The sequence below is a fragment of the Scyliorhinus torazame genome, chromosome 29, assembly GCF_047496885.1.
Source record: "Scyliorhinus torazame isolate Kashiwa2021f chromosome 29, sScyTor2.1, whole genome shotgun sequence".
Taxonomy (NCBI): Eukaryota; Metazoa; Chordata; class Chondrichthyes; order Carcharhiniformes; family Scyliorhinidae; genus Scyliorhinus; species Scyliorhinus torazame.
In genome coordinates, this window is record NC_092735.1 from 5,991,367 (window position 1) to 6,009,057 (window position 17,691).

At 66.9% G+C, this 17,691-nt stretch overlaps 1 protein-coding gene across 6 annotated transcripts in view; it reads left to right on the forward strand.

Annotated features, from left to right (window-relative positions):
- The window catches only part of LOC140403825 (protein Tob2-like), a 39,868-nt gene that overhangs the window by 2,269 nt on the left and 19,908 nt on the right, over nucleotides 1-17,691 (forward strand). The window contains exon 1 of one of the 6 annotated variants that reach the window (XM_072491995.1): nucleotides 15,354-15,421. The exons of 4 other annotated variants lie outside the window; for them this stretch is intronic. The gene's annotated coding sequence lies outside the window, so the exon portion shown is untranslated. Of the gene's footprint in view, nucleotides 1-15,353; nucleotides 15,422-16,584; nucleotides 16,612-17,691 lie in introns of those variants that run through there. One more of the 6 variants, XM_072491994.1, reaches the window with a different exon arrangement.

Genomic DNA, 17,691 nt, shown 5'->3' on the forward strand with positions numbered 1-17,691 from the left:
CCCTCCCTCCAGCTCCCTCCCTCCAGCTCCCTCCCTCCAGCTCCCTCCCTCAGCTCCCTCCCTCCAGCGCTCCCTCCCTCCAGCTCCCTCCCTCCAGCTCCCTCCCTCCAGCTCCCTCCCTCCAGCTCCCCTCCCTCCAGCTCCCTCCCTCCAGCTCCTCCTCCAGCTCCTCCCTCCAGCTCCCTCCCTCCAGCTCCCTCCCTCCAGCTCCCTCCCTCCAGCTCCCTCCCTCCAGCTCCCTCCCTCCAGCTCCCTCCCTCCAGCTCCCTCCTCCAGCTCCCTCCCTCCAGCTCCCTCCCTCCAGCTCCCTCCCTCCAGCTCCCTCCCTCCAGCTCCCTCCCTCCAGCTCCCTCCCTCCAGCTCCCTCCCTCCAGCTCCCTCCTCCAGCTCCCTCCCTCCAGCTCCCTCCCTCCAGCTCCCTCCCTCCAGCTCCCTCCCTCCAGCTCCCTCCCTCCAGCTCCCTCCCTCCAGCTCCCTCCCTCCAGCTCCCTCCCTCCAGCTCCTCCCTCCAGCTCCCTCCCTCCAGCTCCCTCCCTCCAGCTCCCTCCCTCCAGCTCCCTCCCTCCAGCTCCCTCCCTCCAGCTCCCTCCCTCCAGCTCCCTCCCTCCAGCTCCCTCCCTCCAGCTCCCTCCCTCCAGCTCCCTCCCTCCAGCTCCCTCCCTCCAGCTCCCTCCCTCCAGCTCCCTCCCTCCAGCTCCCTCCCTCCAGCTCCCTCCCTCCAGCTCCCTCCCTCCAGCTCCCTCCCTCCAGCTCCCTCCCTCCAGCTCCCTCCCTCCAGCTCCCTCCCTCCAGCTCCCTCCCTCCAGCTCCCTCCCTCCAGCTCCCTCCCTCCAGCTCCCTCCCTCCAGCTCCCTCCCTCCAGCTCCCTCCCTCCAGCTCCCTCCCTCCAGCTCCCTCCCTCCAGCTCCCTCCCTCCAGCTCCCTCCCTCCAGCTCCCTCCCTCCAGCTCCCTCCCTCCAGCTCCCTCCCTCCAGCTCCCTCCCTCCAGCTCCCTCCCTCCAGCTCCCTCCCTCCAGCTCCCTCCCTCCAGCTCCCTCCCTCCAGCTCCCTCCTCCAGCTCCCTCCCTCCAGCTCCCTCCCTCCAGCTCCCTCCCTCCAGCTCCCTCCCTCCAGCTCCCTCCCTCCAGCTCCCTCCCTCCAGCTCCCTCCCTCCAGCTCCCTCCCTCCAGCTCCCTCCCTCCAGCTCCCTCCCTCCAGCTCCCTCCCTCCAGCTCCCTCCTCCAGCTCCCTCCCTCCAGCTCCCTCCCTCCAGCTCCCTCCCTCCAGCTCCCTCCCTCCAGCTCCCTCCCCTCCAGCTCCCTCCCTCCAGCTCCCTCCCTCCAGCTCCCTCCCTCCAGCTCCCTCCCTCCAGCTCCCTCCCTCCAGCTCCCTCCCTCCAGCTCCCTCCCTCCAGCTCCCTCCCTCCAGCTCCCTCCCTCCAGCTCCCTCCCTCCAGCTCCCTCCCTCCAGCTCCCCCCTCCCCCTCCCCAGCTCCCTCCCTCCAGCTCCCTCCCTCCAGCTCCCTCAGCCCTCTCCAGCTCCCTCCCCTCCAGCTCCCTCCCTCCAGCTCCCTCCCTCCAGCTCCCTCCCTCCAGCTCCCTCCCTCCAGCTCCCTCCCTCCAGCTCCCTCCCTCCAGCTCCCTCCCTCCAGCTCCCTCCCTCCAGCGCCTCCCCTCCAGCGCCCTCCCTCCAGCGCCCTCCCTCCAGCTCCCTCCCTCCAGCGCCCTCCCTCCAGCGCCCTCCCTCCAGCGCCCTCCCTCCAGCGCCCTCCCTCCAGCGCCCTCCCTCCAGCGCCCTCCCTCCAGCGCCCTCCCTCCAGCTCCCTCCCTCCAGCTCCCTCCCTCCCCTGCCGCCCGCCCTCCCTCCAGCTCCCTCCCTCCCTGCCGCCCGCCCTCCCTCCAGCTCCCTCCCTCCCTGCCGCCCGCCCTCCCTCCAGCTCCCTCCCTCCCTGCCGCCCGCCCTCCCTCCAGCTCCCTCCCTCCCTGCCGCCCGCCCTCCCTCCACCTCCCTGCCGCCCGCCCCTCCCTCCCTCCCCTGCCGCCCGCCTCCCTCCCTCCCTGCCCGCCCGCCCTCCCTCCCTCCCCTGCGCCCGCCCTCCCTCCCTCCCGCCGCCCGCCCTCCCTCCCTCCCTCCCTGCCGCCCGCCCTCCTCCCTCCCTGCCGCCCGCCCTCCCTCCCTCCCTCCCTGCCGCCCGCCCCTCCCTCCCCTCCCTGCCGCCCGCCCTCCCTCCCTCCCTGCCGCCCGCCCTCCCTCCCTCCCTGCCGCCCGCCCTCCCTCCCTCCCTGCCGCCCGCCCTCCCTCCCTCCCTCCCTGCCGCCCGCCCCTCCCTCCCTCCCTGCCGCCCGCCCTCCCTCCCTCCCCGCCGCCCGCCCTCCCTCCCTCCCTGCCGCCCGCCCTCCCTCCCTCCCTGCCGCCCGCCCTCCCTCCCTCCCTGCCGCCCGCCCTCCCTCCCTCCCTGCCGCCCGCCCTCCCTCCCTCCCTGCCGCCCGCCCTCCCTCCCTCCCTGCCGCCCGCCCTCCCCTCCCTCCCTGCCGCCCGCCCTCCCTCCCTCCCTGCCGCCCGCCCTCCCTCCCTCCCTGCCGCCCGCCCTCCCTCCCTCCCTGCCGCCCGCCCTCCCTCCCTCCCTGCCGCCCGCCCCTCCCTCCCTCCCTGCCGCCCGCCCCTCCCTCCCTCCCTGCCGCCCGCCCTCCCTCCCTCCCTGCCGCCCGCCCTCCCTCCCTCCCTGCCGCCCGCCCTCCCTCCCTCCCTGCCGCCCGCCCTCCCCTCCCTCCCTGCCGCCCGCCCTCCCTCCCTCCCTGCCGCCCGCCCTCCCTCCCTCCCTGCCGCCCGCCCTCCCTCCCTCCCTGCCGCCCGCCCTCCCTCCCTCCCTGCCGCCCGCCCTCCCTCCCTCCCTGCCGCCCGCCCTCCCTCCCTCCCTGCCGCCCGCCCTCCCTCCCTCCCTGCCGCCCGCCCTCCCTCCCTCCCTGCCGCCCGCCCTCCCTCCCTCCCTGCCGCCCGCCCTCCCTCCCTCCCCTGCCGCCCGCCCTCCCTCCCTCCCTGCCGCCCGCCCTCCCTCCCTCCCTGCCGCCCGCCCTCCCTCCCTCCCTGCCGCCCGCCCTCCCTCCCTCCCTGCCGCCCGCCCTCCCTCCCTCCCTGCCGCCCGCCCTCCCTCCCTCCCTGCCGCCCGCCCTCCCTCCCTCCCTGCCGCCCGCCCTCCCTCCCCTCCCTGCCGCCCGCCCTCCCTCCCTCCCTGCCGCCCGCCCTCCCTCCCTCCCTGCCGCCCGCCCTCCCTCCCTCCCTGCCGCCCGCCCTCCCTCCCTCCCTGCCGCCCGCCCTCCCTCCCTCCCTGCCGCCCGCCCTCCCTCCCTCCCTGCCGCCCGCCCTCCCTCCCTCCCTGCCGCCCGCCCTCCCTCCCTCCCTGCCGCCCGCCCTCCCTCCCTCCCTGCCGCCCGCCCTCCCTCCCTCCCTGCCGCCCGCCCTCCCTCCCTCCCTGCCGCCCGCCCTCCCTCCCTCCCTGCCGCCCGCCCTCCCTCCCCTCCCTGCCGCCCGCCCTCCCTCCCTCCCTGCCGCCCGCCCTCCCTCCCTCCCTGCCGCCCGCCCTCCCTCCCTCCCTGCCGCCCGCCCCTCCCTCCCTCCCTGCCGCCCGCCCTCCCTCCCTCCCTGCCGCCCGCCCCCTCCCTCCCTCCCTGCCGCCCGCCCTCCCTCCCCTCCCTGCCGCCCGCCCTCCCTCCCTCCCTCCCTGCCGCCCGCCCTCCCTCCTCCCTCCCTGCCGCCCGCCCTCCCTCCCTCCCCTCCCCTGCCGCCCGCCCTCCCTCCCTCCCTCCCTGCCGCCCGCCCTCCTCCCTCCCTCCCTGCCGCCCGCCCTCCCTCCCTCCCTCCCTGCCGCCCGCCCTCCCTCCCTCCCTGCCGCCCGCCCTCCCTCCCTCCCTGCCGCCCGCCCTCCCTCCCTCCCTGCCGCCCGCCCCTCCCTCCCTCCCTGCCGCCCGCCCCTCCCTCCCTCCCTGCCGCCCGCCCTCCCTCCCTCCCTGCCGCCCGCCCTCCCTCCCTCCCTGCCGCCCGCCCTCCCTCCCTCCCTGCCGCCCGCCCTCCCTCCCTCCCTGCCGCCCGCCCTCCCTCCCTCCCTGCCGCCCGCCCCTCCCTCCCTCCCTGCCGCCCGCCCTCCCTCCCTCCCTGCCGCCCGCCCTCCCTCCCTCCCTGCCGCCCGCCCTCCCTCCCTCCCTGCCGCCCGCCCTCCCTCCCTCCCCTGCCGCCCGCCCTCCCTCCCTCCCTGCCGCCCGCCCTCCCTCCCTCCCTGCCGCCCGCCCTCCCTCCCTCCCTGCCGCCCGCCCTCCCTCCCTCCCTGCCGCCCGCCCCTCCCTCCCTCCCTGCCGCCCGCCCTCCCTCCCTCCCTGCCGCCCGCCCTCCCTCCCTCCCTGCCGCCCGCCCTCCCTCCCCTCCCTGCCGCCCGCCCTCCCTCCCTCCCTGCCGCCCGCCCTCCCTCCCTCCCTGCCGCCCGCCCTCCCTCCCTCCCTGCCGCCCGCCCTCCCTCCCTCCCTGCCGCCCGCCCTCCCTCCCTCCCTGCCGCCCGCCCTCCCTCCCTCCCTGCCGCCCGCCCTCCCTCCTCCCTGCCGCCCGCCCTCCCTCCCTCCCTGCCGCCCGCCCTCCCTCCCTCCCTGCCGCCCGCCCTCCCTCCCTCCCTGCCGCCCGCCCTCCCTCCCTCCCTGCCGCCCGCCCTCCCCTCCCTCCCTGCCGCCCGCCCTCCCCTCCCTCCCTGCCGCCCCGCCCTCCCTCCCTCCCTGCCGCCCGCCCTCCCTCCCTCCCTGCCGCCCGCCCTCCCTCCCTCCCTGCCGCCCGCCCTCCCTCCCTCCCTGCCGCCCGCCCTCCCTCCCTCCCTGCCGCCCGCCCTCCCTCCCCTCCCTGCCGCCCGCCCCTCCCTCCCTCCCTGCCGCCCGCCCTCCCTCCCTCCCTGCCGCCCGCCCTCCCTCCCTCCCTGCCGCCCGCCCTCCCCTCCCTCCCTGCCGCCCGCCCTCCCTCCCTCCCTGCCGCCCGCCCTCCCTCCCTCCCTGCCGCCCGCCCTCCCTCCCTCCCTGCCGCCCGCCCTCCCTCCCTCCCTGCCGCCCGCCCCTCCCTCCCTCCCTGCCGCCCCGCCCTCCCTCCCTCCCTGCCGCCCGCCCTCCCTCCCTCCCTGCCGCCCGCCCTCCCTCCCTCCCCTGCCGCCCGCCCTCCCTCCCTCCCTGCCGCCCGCCCTCCTCCCTCCCGCCGCCCTCCCTCCCTCCCTGCCGCCCGCCCTCCCTCCCTCCCTGCCGCCCGCCCTCCCTCCCTCCCTGCCGCCCGCCCTCCCTCCCTCCCTGCCGCCCGCCCTCCCTCCCTCCCTGCCGCCGCCTCCCTCCCTCCCTGCCGCCCGCCCTCCCTCCCTCCCTGCCGCCCGCCCTCCCTCCCTCCCTGCCGCCCGCCCTCCCTCCCTCCCTGCCGCCCGCCCTCCCTCCCTCCCTGCCGCCCGCCCTCCCTCCCTCCCTGCCGCCCGCCCTCCCTCCCTCCCTGCCGCCCGCCCTCCCTCCCTCCCTGCCGCCCGCCCTCCCTCCCTCCCTGCCGCCCGCCCTCCCTCCCTCCCTGCCGCCCGCCCTCCCTCCCTCCCTGCCGCCCGCCCTCCCTCCCTCCCTGCCGCCCGCCCTCCCTCCCTCCCTGCCGCCCGCCCTCCCTCCCTCCCTGCCGCCCGCCCTCCCTCCCTCCCTGCCGCCCGCCCTCCCTCCCTCCCTGCCGCCCCCCGCCCTCCCTCCCTCCCTGCCGCCCGCCCTCCCCTCCCCTCCCTGCCGCCCGCCCTCCCTCCCTCCCTGCCGCCCGCCTCCCCTCCCTCCCTGCCGCCCGCCCTCCCTCCCTCCCCTGCCGCCCGCCCTCCCTCCCTCCCTGCCGCCCCGCCCTCCCTCCCTCCCTGCCGCCCGCCCTCCCTCCCTCCCCGCCGCCCGCCCTCCCTCCCTCCCTGCCGCCCGCCCTCCCTCCCTCCCCTGCCGCCCGCCCCTCCCTCCCTCCCTGCCGCCCGCCCTCCCTCCCTCCCTGCCGCCCGCCCTCCCTCCCTCCCTGCCGCCCGCCCTCCCTCCCTCCCCTGCCGCCCGCCCTCCCTCCCCTCCTGCCGCCCGCCCTCCCTCCCTCCCTGCCGCCCGCCCTCCCTCCCCTCCCTGCCGCCCCGCCCTCCCTCCCTCCCTGCCGCCCGCCCTCCCTCCCCTCCCTGCCGCCCGCCCCTCCCTCCCTCCCTGCCGCCCGCCCTCCCTCCCCTCCCTGCCGCCCGCCCTCCCTCCCTCCCTGCCCGCCCCGCCCTCCCTCCCTCCCTGCCGCCCGCCCTCCCTCCCTCCCCTGCCGCCCGCCCTCCCTCCCTCCCTGCCGCCCGCCCTCCCTCCCTCCCTGCCGCCCGCCCTCCCTCCCTCCCCTGCCGCCCGCCCTCCCTCCCTCCCTGCCGCCCGCCCTCCCTCCCTCCCTGCCGCCCGCCCTCCCTCCCTCCCTGCCGCCCGCCCCTCCCCTCCCTCCCTGCCGCCCGCCCTCCCTCCCTCCCTGCCGCCCGCCCTCCCTCCCTCCCTGCCGCCCGCCCTCCCTCCCTCCCTGCCGCCCGCCCTCCCTCCCTCCCCTGCCGCCCCGCCCTCCCTCCCTCCCTGCCGCCCGCCCTCCCTCCCTCCCTGCCGCCCGCCCTCCCCCTCCCCTCCCTGCCGCCCGCCCTCCCTCCCTCCCTGCCGCCCGCCCTCCCTCCCTCCCTGCCGCCCGCCCTCCCTCCCTCCCTGCCGCCCGCCCTCCCTCCCTCCCTGCCGCCCCGCCCTCCCTCCCTCCCTGCCGCCCGCCCTCCCTCCCTCCCTGCCGCCCGCCCTCCCTCCCTCCCTGCCGCCCGCCCTCCCTCCCTCCCTGCCGCCCGCCCTCCCTCCCTCCCTGCCGCCCGCCCTCCCTCCCCTCCCTGCCGCCCGCCCTCCCTCCCTCCCTGCCGCCCGCCCCTCCCCCTCCCCTCCCTGCCGCCCGCCCTCCCTCCCTCCCCTGCCGCCCGCCCTCCCTCCCTCCCTGCCGCCCGCCCTCCCTCCCTCCCTGCCGCCCGCCCTCCCTCCCTCCCTGCCGCCCGCCCTCCCTCCCTCCCCTGCCGCCCGCCCTCCCTCCCTCCCTGCCGCCCGCCCCTCCCTCCCTCCCTGCCGCCCGCCCTCCCTCCCTCCCTGCCGCCCGCCCTCCCTCCCTCCCTGCCGCCCGCCCTCCCTCCCTCCCTGCCGCCCGCCCTCCCTCCCTCCCTGCCCGCCCGCCCTCCCTCCCTCCCTGCCGCCCGCCCTCCCCTCCCTCCCTGCCGCCCGCCCTCCCTCCCTCCCTGCCGCCCGCCCTCCCCTCCCTCCCCTGCCGCCCGCCCTCCCTCCCTCCCTGCCGCCCGCCCCTCCCTCCCTCCCTGCCGCCCGCCCTCCCTCCCTCCCCTGCCGCCCGCCCCTCCCTCCCTCCCTGCCGCCCGCCCTCCCTCCCTCCCTGCCGCCCGCCCTCCCTCCCTCCCTGCCGCCCGCCCCTCCCTCCCTCCCTGCCGCCCGCCCTCCCTCCCTCCCTGCCGCCCGCCCTCCCTCCCTCCCTGCCGCCCGCCCTCCCTCCCTCCCTGCCGCCCGCCCTCCCTCCCTCCCTGCCGCCCGCCCTCCCTCCCTCCCTGCCGCCCGCCCTCCCTCCCTCCCTGCCGCCCGCCCTCCCTCCCTCCCTGCCGCCCGCCCTCCCTCCCTCCCTGCCGCCCGCCCTCCCTCCCTCCCTGCCGCCCGCCCTCCCTCCCTCCCTGCCGCCCGCCCTCCCTCCCTCCCTGCCGCCCGCCCTCCCTCCCTCCCTGCCGCCCGCCCTCCCTCCCTCCCTGCCGCCCGCCCTCCCTCCCTCCCTGCCGCCCGCCCTCCCCTCCCTCCCTGCCGCCCGCCCTCCCTCCCTCCCTGCCGCCCGCCCTCCCTCCCTCCCTGCCGCCCGCCCTCCCTCCCTCCCTGCCGCCCGCCCTCCCTCCCTCCCTGCCGCCCGCCCTCCCTCCCTCCCTGCCGCCCGCCCTCCCTCCCTCCCTGCCGCCCGCCCTCCCTCCCTCCCTGCCGCCCGCCCTCCCTCCCTCCCTGCCGCCCGCCCTCCCTCCCTCCCTGCCGCCCGCCCTCCCCTCCCTCCCTGCCGCCCGCCCTCCCTCCCTCCCTGCCGCCCGCCCTCCCTCCCTCCCTGCCGCCCGCCCTCCCTCCCTCCCTGCCGCCCGCCCTCCCTCCCTCCCTGCCGCCCGCCCTCCCTCCCTCCCTGCCGCCCGCCCTCCCTCCCTCCCTCCCTGCCGCCCGCCCTCCCTCCCTCCCTGCCGCCCGCCCTCCCTCCCTCCCTGCCGCCCGCCCTCCCTCCCTCCCTGCCGCCCGCCCTCCCTCCCTCCCTGCCGCCCGCCCTCCCTCCCTCCTGCCGCCCGCCCTCCCTCCCTCCCTGCCGCCCGCCCTCCCTCCCTCCCTGCCGCCCGCCTCCCTCCCTCCCTGCCGCCCGCCCTCCCTCCCTCCCTGCCCGCCCTCCCTCCCTCCCTGCCGCCCGCCCTCCCTCCCTCCCTGCCGCCCGCCTCCCTCCCTCCCTCCCGCCCGCCCTCCCTCCCTCCCTGCCGCCCGCCCTCCCTCCCTCCCTGCCGCCCGCCCTCCCTCCCTCCCTGCCGCCCGCCCTCCCTCCCTCCCTGCCGCCCGCCCTCCCTCCCTCCCTGCCGCCCGCCCTCCCTCCCTCCCTGCCGCCCGCCCTCCCTCCCTCCCTGCCGCCCGCCCTCCCTCCCTCCCTGCCGCCCGCCCTCCCTCCCTCCCTGCCGCCCGCCCTCCCTCCCTCCCTGCCGCCCGCCCTCCCTCCCTCCCTGCCCGCCCGCCCTCCCTCCCTCCCTCCCGCCCGCCCTCCCTCCCTCCCTCCCGCCCGCCCTCCCTCCCTCCCTCCCGCCCGCCCTCCCTCCCTCCCTCCCGCCCGCCGCCCTCCCTCCCTCCCTCCCGCCCGCCCTCCCTCCCTCCCTCCCGCCCGCCCTCCCTCCCTCCCTCCCGCCCGCCCTCCCTCCCTCCCTCCCGCCCGCCCGCCCTCCCTCCCTCCCTCCCGCCCGCCCTCCCTCCCTCCCTCCCGCCCGCCCTCCCTCCCTCCCTCCCGCCCGCCCGCCCTCCCTCCCTCCCTCCCGCCCGCCCTCCCTCCCTCCCTCCCGCCCGCCCTCCCTCCCTCCCTCCCGCCCTCCCTCCCTCCCTGCCGCCCGCCCTCCCTCCCTCCCTCCCTGCCGCCCGCCCTCCCTCCCTCCCTGCCGCCCGCCCTCCCCCTCCCTGCCGCCCGCCCTCCCCCTCCCTGCCGCCCGCCCTCCCCCTCCCTGCCGCCCGCCCTCCCCCTCCCTGCCGCCCGCCCTCCCCCTCCCTGCCGCCCGCCCTCCCCCTCCCTGCCGCCCGCCCTCCCCCTCCCTGCCGCCCGCCCTCCCCCTCCCTGCCGCCCGCCCTCCCCCTCCCTGCCGCCCGCCCTCCCCCTCCCTCCCCCTCCCTCCCCCTCCTCCCCCTCCCTCCCCCTCCCTCCCCCTCCCTCCCCCTCCCTCCCCCCCCCCTCCCCCCCCCTCCCTCCCCCTCCCTCCCCCTCCCTCCCCCTCCCTCCCCCTCCCTCCCCCTCCCTCCCCCTCCCTCCCCCTCCCTCCCCCTCCCTCCCCCTCCCTCCCCCTCCCTCCCCCTCCCTCCCCCTCCCTCCCCCTCCCTCCCCCTCCCTCCCCCTCCCTCCCCCCTCCTCCCCCTCCCTCCCCTCCTCCCCCTCCCTCCCCCTCCCTCCCCCTCCCTCCCCCTCCCTCCCCTCCCTCCCCCTCCCTCCTCCTCCCTCCCTCCCCCTCCCTCCCCCCCCCCTCCCTCCCCCTCCCTCCCTCCCCCTCCCTCCCCCTCCCTCCCTCCCCCTCCCTCCCTCCCCCTCCCTCCCTCCCCCTCCCTCCCTCCCCCTCCCTCCCTCCCCCTCCCTCCCCCTCCCTCCCTCCCCCTCCCTCCCCCTCCCTCCCCTCCCCCTCCCTCCTCCCCCCCCCCCTCCCTCCCTCCCCCTCCCTCCCTCCCCCTCCCCCGCCTCCCTCCCCCTCCCCCCGCCTCCCTCCCTCCGCCTCCTCGCTCCCTCCCACCACCCTAGTTCAATAAGAGGGAGGAAGGGAATTTCCATCCTCAATGTCACATTGTGGGGGTGTGGGTGAGAGACAGGGAAGGGGTGTAATTGTGCTTCTTCTCTTCCTCCTTTGAAATAATTTTTTTCCTTTTCCCCCTCCTCCTTAGGGGGGGGTGGGGGGGTAGGGGGGCTGGGGGGGGGGGGGGGGTTCTAGAAAAGGATGCAGGCAGCAGGGCCCAGCTGGATTGAGATCAGGCTGAGGGATTTGGAAGGTTGAAGTCCTTGGGTTGGATCTACCCTGTTTCCATTTGAAATTGGGTGGACCCCCCCCCGCAACTGCTGCCTCGCGGTGCCGAGTATCCGGGTGACATGGTTAGCACTGCTGCCTCACAGCGGCAAGAACCCGGGTTCGGTCCCGGGCCCAAATCACGCAGTTAGCACTGTTGCCTCATGCTGCAGAGGACCGTGGTTCGATCCTCGTCCCAGGTCACACAGCACTGCTGCCTCGCAGCGCCGAGGATCCGGGTCACAGTGGTTAGCACTGCTGCCTCACGGTGCCGAGGATCCGGGTCACAGTGGTTAGCACTGCTGCCTCACGGCGCCAAGGACCCGGGTTCGATCCCGGCCCCGAGTCACTGTCCGTGTGGAGTTTGCACATTCTCCTCGTGTCTGCGTGGGTCTCACCCCCACAACCCAAAGTTGTGCAGGGTAGGTACATTTGCCACGTTAAATTGCCCCTTAATTGGGGAAAAAATAATTGGGTACTCTAGGCTTTTAAAAAAAATAAGTTTAATCTGCGTAGGATGACGTTTGATTTATTGCTTTATTTATTTTCTCTCTTTTTTTTCCCCCCCCCCCTCACTTTACAGGTCATTTGGAAACTTAGTTGGCAATTGCCGCTCGGGGTTAACCTGTTCCAAGTTTACCTGTAGGAAGGACCCTTGCCCTGATGTTTTTGTTTTGCTCCTTTTCGCGGCTTGTGGACATCGCTGACTAGACCAGCGTTTATTGTCCCGTCCCTAATTGCCCTCAATTGTCCCGTCCCTAATTGCCCTCAATTGTCCCGTCCCTAATTGCCCTCAATTGTCCCGTCCCTAATTGCCCTCATGGTGGGTGGTGAGCTGCCCTCTGAATTGCCGCAAATCTTGTGGTGTTGGGGCAGTAGGAAGGACATTCCAGAATTTTGACCCAACGACAGTGAAAGGAGGCGGCGACTTGATGTTAGTAGCATTGACTGTTTGGTGGATTGAAACTTTGAGTTTGAGACCCCAGTAGAAATCACTATCACCCAAATTTTTTGGTTTATTCCTCAGCTCTGTCCAGTCCCTTTTGCCATCAAGGGGAGCAACTGACCATTTAATTAGATTGCAAGGTGATTACGGATGAGGGAGGCTGTTGGCCCAATTTTGACTCCTGTATCCTCAATTGCCCCATTTGCACAGCCGTAGCCAAACATGGGCAGACCTGTGGCGGATAACTTGATGCAGGGTGAAGTAATACATTTTTGAAAGAAAGTGAGGTTTCATAAATTGAATGGTACAATTTTAAAAGGAGTGCAAGGGCCAGGGAGATTTGGGATTCACATACAAAAGTTATTAGGGCTGTTTTTTTTAAAAAAAGCATTGCAACATCATTGGCTTTATAAACAAGAGGCATAAGAGTACAAAAAAACAAAAGAGGCGATGCTGAATCTTTCTAAATCAGCGGCTTGGTGTTGTCCAATTCCGACCACGTTTTGTGAAAGCTGCCAAAGCCTGGGTGAGGAGGGCTTTAATTAGAATTCTACCAGGGGCGAGTGGCTTCAGTTACAAGAGTCTGGAGCAGCTGGGATTGTTGGGGCAGAGCAGGTTAAAAGGATGGGTGGTATTTTGCTGGGTGCTCAGTATCAGCCTCCCCGAGCAGGTGCCGGAATGTGGCAACTAGGGGCTTTTCACAGTAACTTCATTTGAAGCCTACTTGTGACAATAAGCGATTTTCATTTTTTTTTTCATTTCAAAATGGAGGCATATTGAGTGTGCAGAGTTGGGAAAGACTGTTTTCTTTTTTAAATTTAGTACCCAATTATTTTATTTTTCCAATTTAGCGTGGCCAATCCACCTAACCTGCACATCTTTGGATTGTGGGGGTGAGACCCACGTAGACATGGGGAGAATGTGCAAACTCCACATGGGCAGTGACCCGGGGCCGGGATTAGAACCCGGGTACTCAGTGCCGCAGTCCCAGTGCTAACCACTGCGCCACGGAGGAGACTGTTTTCACTGTCAGTTTGTTACCAAACGGTGTGGATTACGTTAATTGTCAAACAAAAAAGCTGGAAGTTAAAGGGGAAGAAAGAGGACTTTTTTTTTAAGCTAGTTATCATTTGAATACACTGCCTGGAATGGTGGTCGGTGAAGATTCGAGCGTAACTTTGTAAACCGAATTTGCTAAATATTTGAAAAGGAGACAATTGCTGGGTTATGTTGAAAGAGCAGAAAAGGGGACTAATTGGATGGTGCTTTGACAGAGCTAGTACAGACAGGATGGACTGAATATTCTCCTGTATTGTATGACCAGATTTCAGAATCTGTGCTCTATCTGGCAGGCTGTTTATATGTTGATCAGTGTGGGTGAAGAAGAATTTCCTTTGAGGAGCAGTTTAGCTTGGCCAATCTACCTACCCTGCGCAATGTTTGGGTTGTGGGGTGAAACCCATGAAGACATGGGAAGATTAATCTCTTGATTAATAATGGGTTGTGGGGATGATGGGGAGAAGGCAGGAGAATGGGGATGAGGAAAATATCAGCCATGATTGAATGGCGGAGCAGACTTGATGGGCTGAGTGGCCTAATTCTGCTCCTATGTCTTACGGTCTTATAAGTGTGCAAACTCCACGCGGACAGTGACCCGGGGCTGGGATCGAACCCGGGTCCAGTGCTAATCACTGCGCAACATTGCTGCTCGAAGGAGAATATCCTGAGTGGGATTCAGTGACACAGTGGCTAGCACATAGTGCTCTGCATGTTGCCCGGGGTGTGAGGCCTTCTCGTACTGATGGGTTGATACATAGAACATTCGGTGCAGAAGGAGGCCATTCGGCCCATCGAGTCTGCACCGACTCACTTAAGCCCTCACTTCTACCCTATCCCCATAACCCAATAACCCCTCCTAACCTTTTTGGATGCTAAGGGCAATTTAGCATGGCCAATCCACCTAACCTGCACGTCTTTGGACTGTGGGAGGAAACCGGAGCACCCGGAGGAAACCCGCACACACACGGGGAGAACGTGCAGACTCCGCACAGACAGTGACCCAGCGGGGAATCGAACCAGGAACCCTGGAGCTGTGATGGCACAGTGATGCCAGAGTTCTAGCCACGTGTGCTGCCCAATACATGGCATATCGTTCAATGACCCAGTGATCTGCCTTGTGGGCAAAACGTGCGAAAAGCTGGAGAACCAATCCTGGGATAAATTACACTGTTTCCCACTTTTGAAGGTCACTCTGTGACCTTTTCCATCCCACTCCCATTTCTGTGATGGCCACACCCGCTGCGCCTCCCATTGATGTTTTGTGGAGACCACAGAGCTGGACGGAGACAGTTCCAAATTTTTTTTTTCCCTTTTGACCTTCAGGGGATTAGCCTTCCCCTTGACATTGAATCTTCAAAGCCATAGGCAGTATACTGAACCACTGCATCGCCACCATTTAGTGTTACCGTTCAGCATAACTGATGTCAGTTTGTGCTGTTGCCAATATTTTTCCGGTCCTGAGGGAGTTGGCTCTGAGGCGAATGCAATCCTGTGTAAGCTGGTGGTATCTTTTTAAAAAAAAAAAAAAAAAAAAAAATTTTAGAGTACCCAATTAACTTTTTCCAATTAAGGGGCAATTTAGCGTGGCCAATCCACCTACCCTGCACATCTTTGGGTTGAGGGGGTGAAACCCACGTAAACACTGGGTGAATGTGCAAACTCCACACTGACAGTGACCCAGAGCTGGGATCAAACCTGGGACTTCAGCACTGTGAGGCAGTAATGCTAACCACTGTGCCACCGTGCTGCCCTAAGCTGGTGGTATCTTGCCCAGGTGGTGAGGCAGCATGCGTGCTGTGGCAGGCTCATGAGAGCCTTTCCGTTGAAGTGGATCCTGCCCGTCTGTTGTCGACGTGCCCGCTTTGCAGCAAGAAGCTGCTGATCAGGAGCAGGCCTGGGTGTAGCACCCTTGAAGCCATCGCTGTTGAGATCATCAGCTAACCCAACATTGACCAGGGATCAACCCGGACCCACTCCTCTGATGGCTGAGTGCTGTACAGGGCAGTGCCTTCATCGTGGAAGCAAGTTTATTAGTCGGGTGTTGTTCGTTGTGCAGCCTCCCATTTCCCTGAGCTGACTGCTCTGTTCTGCAGTACTGCCTTTGGAGATTTGCCCTCTGAGGATATGGAAGCCTGCAGCCATTAACCCAAATTTGTCATGTCTCAGCAAACATGCGGTGAATTTTTAAGCTGTATTAATGAAGTTGCCAATGCTTTGGTTCAATAGACTGCGGCTTCACAGCACCTCTCCACATTCAGATCATCACAAACACATATGGACCATTCAGCCCAGCTGCTCCATACCGCCGTTTATGCTTCAAATGATCCTCCTCTCATCCCATCTCTCTTCTCCCTGTTGGGCTTCATTCTATCCCTTTTCCCCCCCTCCTGCATTTAGGTTCCCCTTAAAAGCTTTGGTGATGTTCACCTCGATCACTTCAATGAGTTACAGATTCTAAACTGTCTCGAATTAAAACATTTCTCCTAATAGTCTTTAGTGCCACAAGTAGGCTTACATTAACACTGCAATGAAGTTACTGTGAAAATCCCCGAGTCGCCACATTCTGGCGCCTGTTCGGGTACACGGAGGGAGAATTCAGAATGTCCAATTCATCTAACAAGCACGTCTTGTGGGAGGAAACCGGAGCACCCGGAGGCAACCCATGCAGACACGGGGAGAACGTGCAGAGTCCGCACAGACAGTGACCCCAGCGGGAATCGAACCTGGGACCCTGGCGCTGTGAAGTAACCGCTATGCTACCGTGCGGCCCATCCACCTGAATTCCTTATTGGGTCTATCAGTGACTGTTGTATTTATGGCTCAAGTAAAAACATCTCTACATCTACCGTTATGTTTCTTTTTCCTCTCTCAGGGCAAGAAGACCAATCACCTGTAATTGCAGAAAGCTTATTGGTGTAATTACTTAAACCTATGAGGTCTGTGGTCCAGAGAAACTGACCAGGCGTCCCTCCAATTTTTCTTTTGTTGATTTTCCCCTTTAGGATGGGTTTCTTGGGCCTCCTGTGCCTTTCCTGAATGATCATGTGTGCTCGGACTGTCTTGATGGTCGTCGAACCATAACTGAGCCCTAGTCTTGGCTACCTACATCAGCACTGAAGGGTACAGAAACCTGGGTAAATTGAATCCTTCCTAGCCCAAGGACATTTGGACAAGTTGTGATGCCTCCTTGTGTTACTTCAGTGGCTGTGATGAATTAGCTCTGCATAATCTGGGAATGAGTCCATGGACCTTTTCTGCTCCCTGGTCTGATTGGATTCAAGTGAGTCAATGAGTGGCACAGTGTGGTCAGCACTGCTGCCTCACGGTGCCAGGGACGGTTCTCTTGCAGCCTTGGGTGACCATTTGTGGAGTTTGCACGTTCTCCCCATGTCTTGAGTGGGTTTCCTCCAGGTGCTCCGGTTTCCTTCCACAGTCCGAAGATGCGCAAGTTAGGCGGATTGGCCGTGCTAAATTGCCCCATAGTGTCCAAAGATGTGTAGGTTTGGTTACGGGGATGGGGGGCGGTGGGGGGGGGGGGGGGGTGGAGAGCCGGAAGTGTTGGCCTCGGTAGGGTGCTCGGTGGGTCAGTGCAGACTCGCTGGGCCAAATGGCCTCCTTGGGGCATTCTATCTTCTGTCTCTATTTCTAATCGGGTGGAATTTTTAAAAAGCACCTAGCAAATAATAGGCATGCTCTGGCTGCTTATTTTGTCAATGTTCTGTTCAAAATGGCGGAAGGGAGTGGACTTGTCATGCGTGAAAATAGAACACACATGATAGCAAAATCTAGGTGAGAGATAGTGTTTGTGTTAGGAATCTTGCAGCGTATACTTTTCACAGCAGTTTAATTGTGTAATTGAAACAATATAGTGTCAAGCCAGTGAAATAACATAGCAGGAGCTCGGTCAAAGCTTAATCGGTCTGTTTCTGCAGCGATGCAGTGGAAATTTGCACAAAGCTTGCTCTTTCTCTCTCTCTCTCTCTCTCTCTCTCTCTCTCCTCTTCCAGCCACCCCCCCCCCCCCCTCCCCCCAACAATACTCCACCTCCATACAACAGCTTTTTATGCTGACATTGCTTGTATAAAGAGGCTGAAAGGAGAAAAAATGATGAAGCACGAGTGGGGGCAGTGGTGGAGGAGCAGAAATCTAAATTAAAGAGCATGTCAAAGATCGAGTTGGTGAAGAAAAGTATTTTTGGGATGCGGTATCAGTAAGATTTCCAGGGAATGTAAAATTAAACTTGGGAAAAGATGACTTTCATTAAACTGTGGTTTCAGGGGGAGACAGAGGCCATCCGCGATCGTTCCTCCTTTGAGGTGAGCTGGTGAGTGTCACCAGGCAATTTAACTGGGTAGACCTTACATACGAGTTTGATCCTTGATTTTAAATCAACATTTTTAAAAAGGAAGAAAAACAGAAAATGGTGGCGAGTCTCAGCAGGTCTGGCAGCATCTGTGCAGAGCGAACGTTTAGAGTCTGGATGACTCTTTGTCATAGCTCTGACAAGGGATCCAGTTTGTGTAAACTGGTGTCTGCCAGTGGGAGCGCATTTTCCTTGTTTATCAAAACGGCCGCGCCCACCTCGAACTCTGGGTCTTGAGGGAAATTGCAGGATTCGCACGGAGATCTGCAAGCTCGGCTCTGAAAAGACCAGGGTTCAAACTTGGGCCCGTTTGGTTCCACCTAGTGCTATGTCCTCGGTAAGACCTTCATTAATGACATTGTTAATCCACTCATGTGACTGTCACGTCACAGCTGGAACAGAGCTCGCTGGCAGTAGGAGTGTGTGCATGTGTACACAGTTGGCACTGTAAAGCCCTGATGCAGAATAAAACAGACCCATAAACCAGAAATGGAGTATTGCAGGCTGATGGTTCAAGATAATGATGGTGTTTGAACAGTCGGTATAAACTGACCCAGCACTGCTCTTCTGATGGAGGCATCTAAGCCCTTTGATCAGTTTACTGCTGGGTAATTCTCACAGGTAGCCATTCTATATATAGAGCATTTCGATCAGGTTGTAATCTCTCCCAGGAATCCGTTATATTCTCTGGGTAATCGGTCATAGTTCCATTCAGAAAATGTATTTGCTTCTCGGTCACAGTATCCTGTATCTGGCAAATAAGCATTTTCCATTCCTATAATCCTTCAATTGTTTGAAAGTAGATGGGACACCCATGCTAAGGACTGCACCACCATGCTGCCCCCTGGCCTAGCCAATGATGCCCACATCGCATGAAAGAGTAATTTTAACTTTCAGAACTGGGGACGAAAGACTTTTGCATTGTATACATACCAGGAGATATGGAGCAAAGGTGTATAATTGGGGTTGATGTACCGATCATCCATGATCTAATTGAACGGTGGGACAGGACCCAGGGGTTAAATAGCCTGCTGTTCAGTG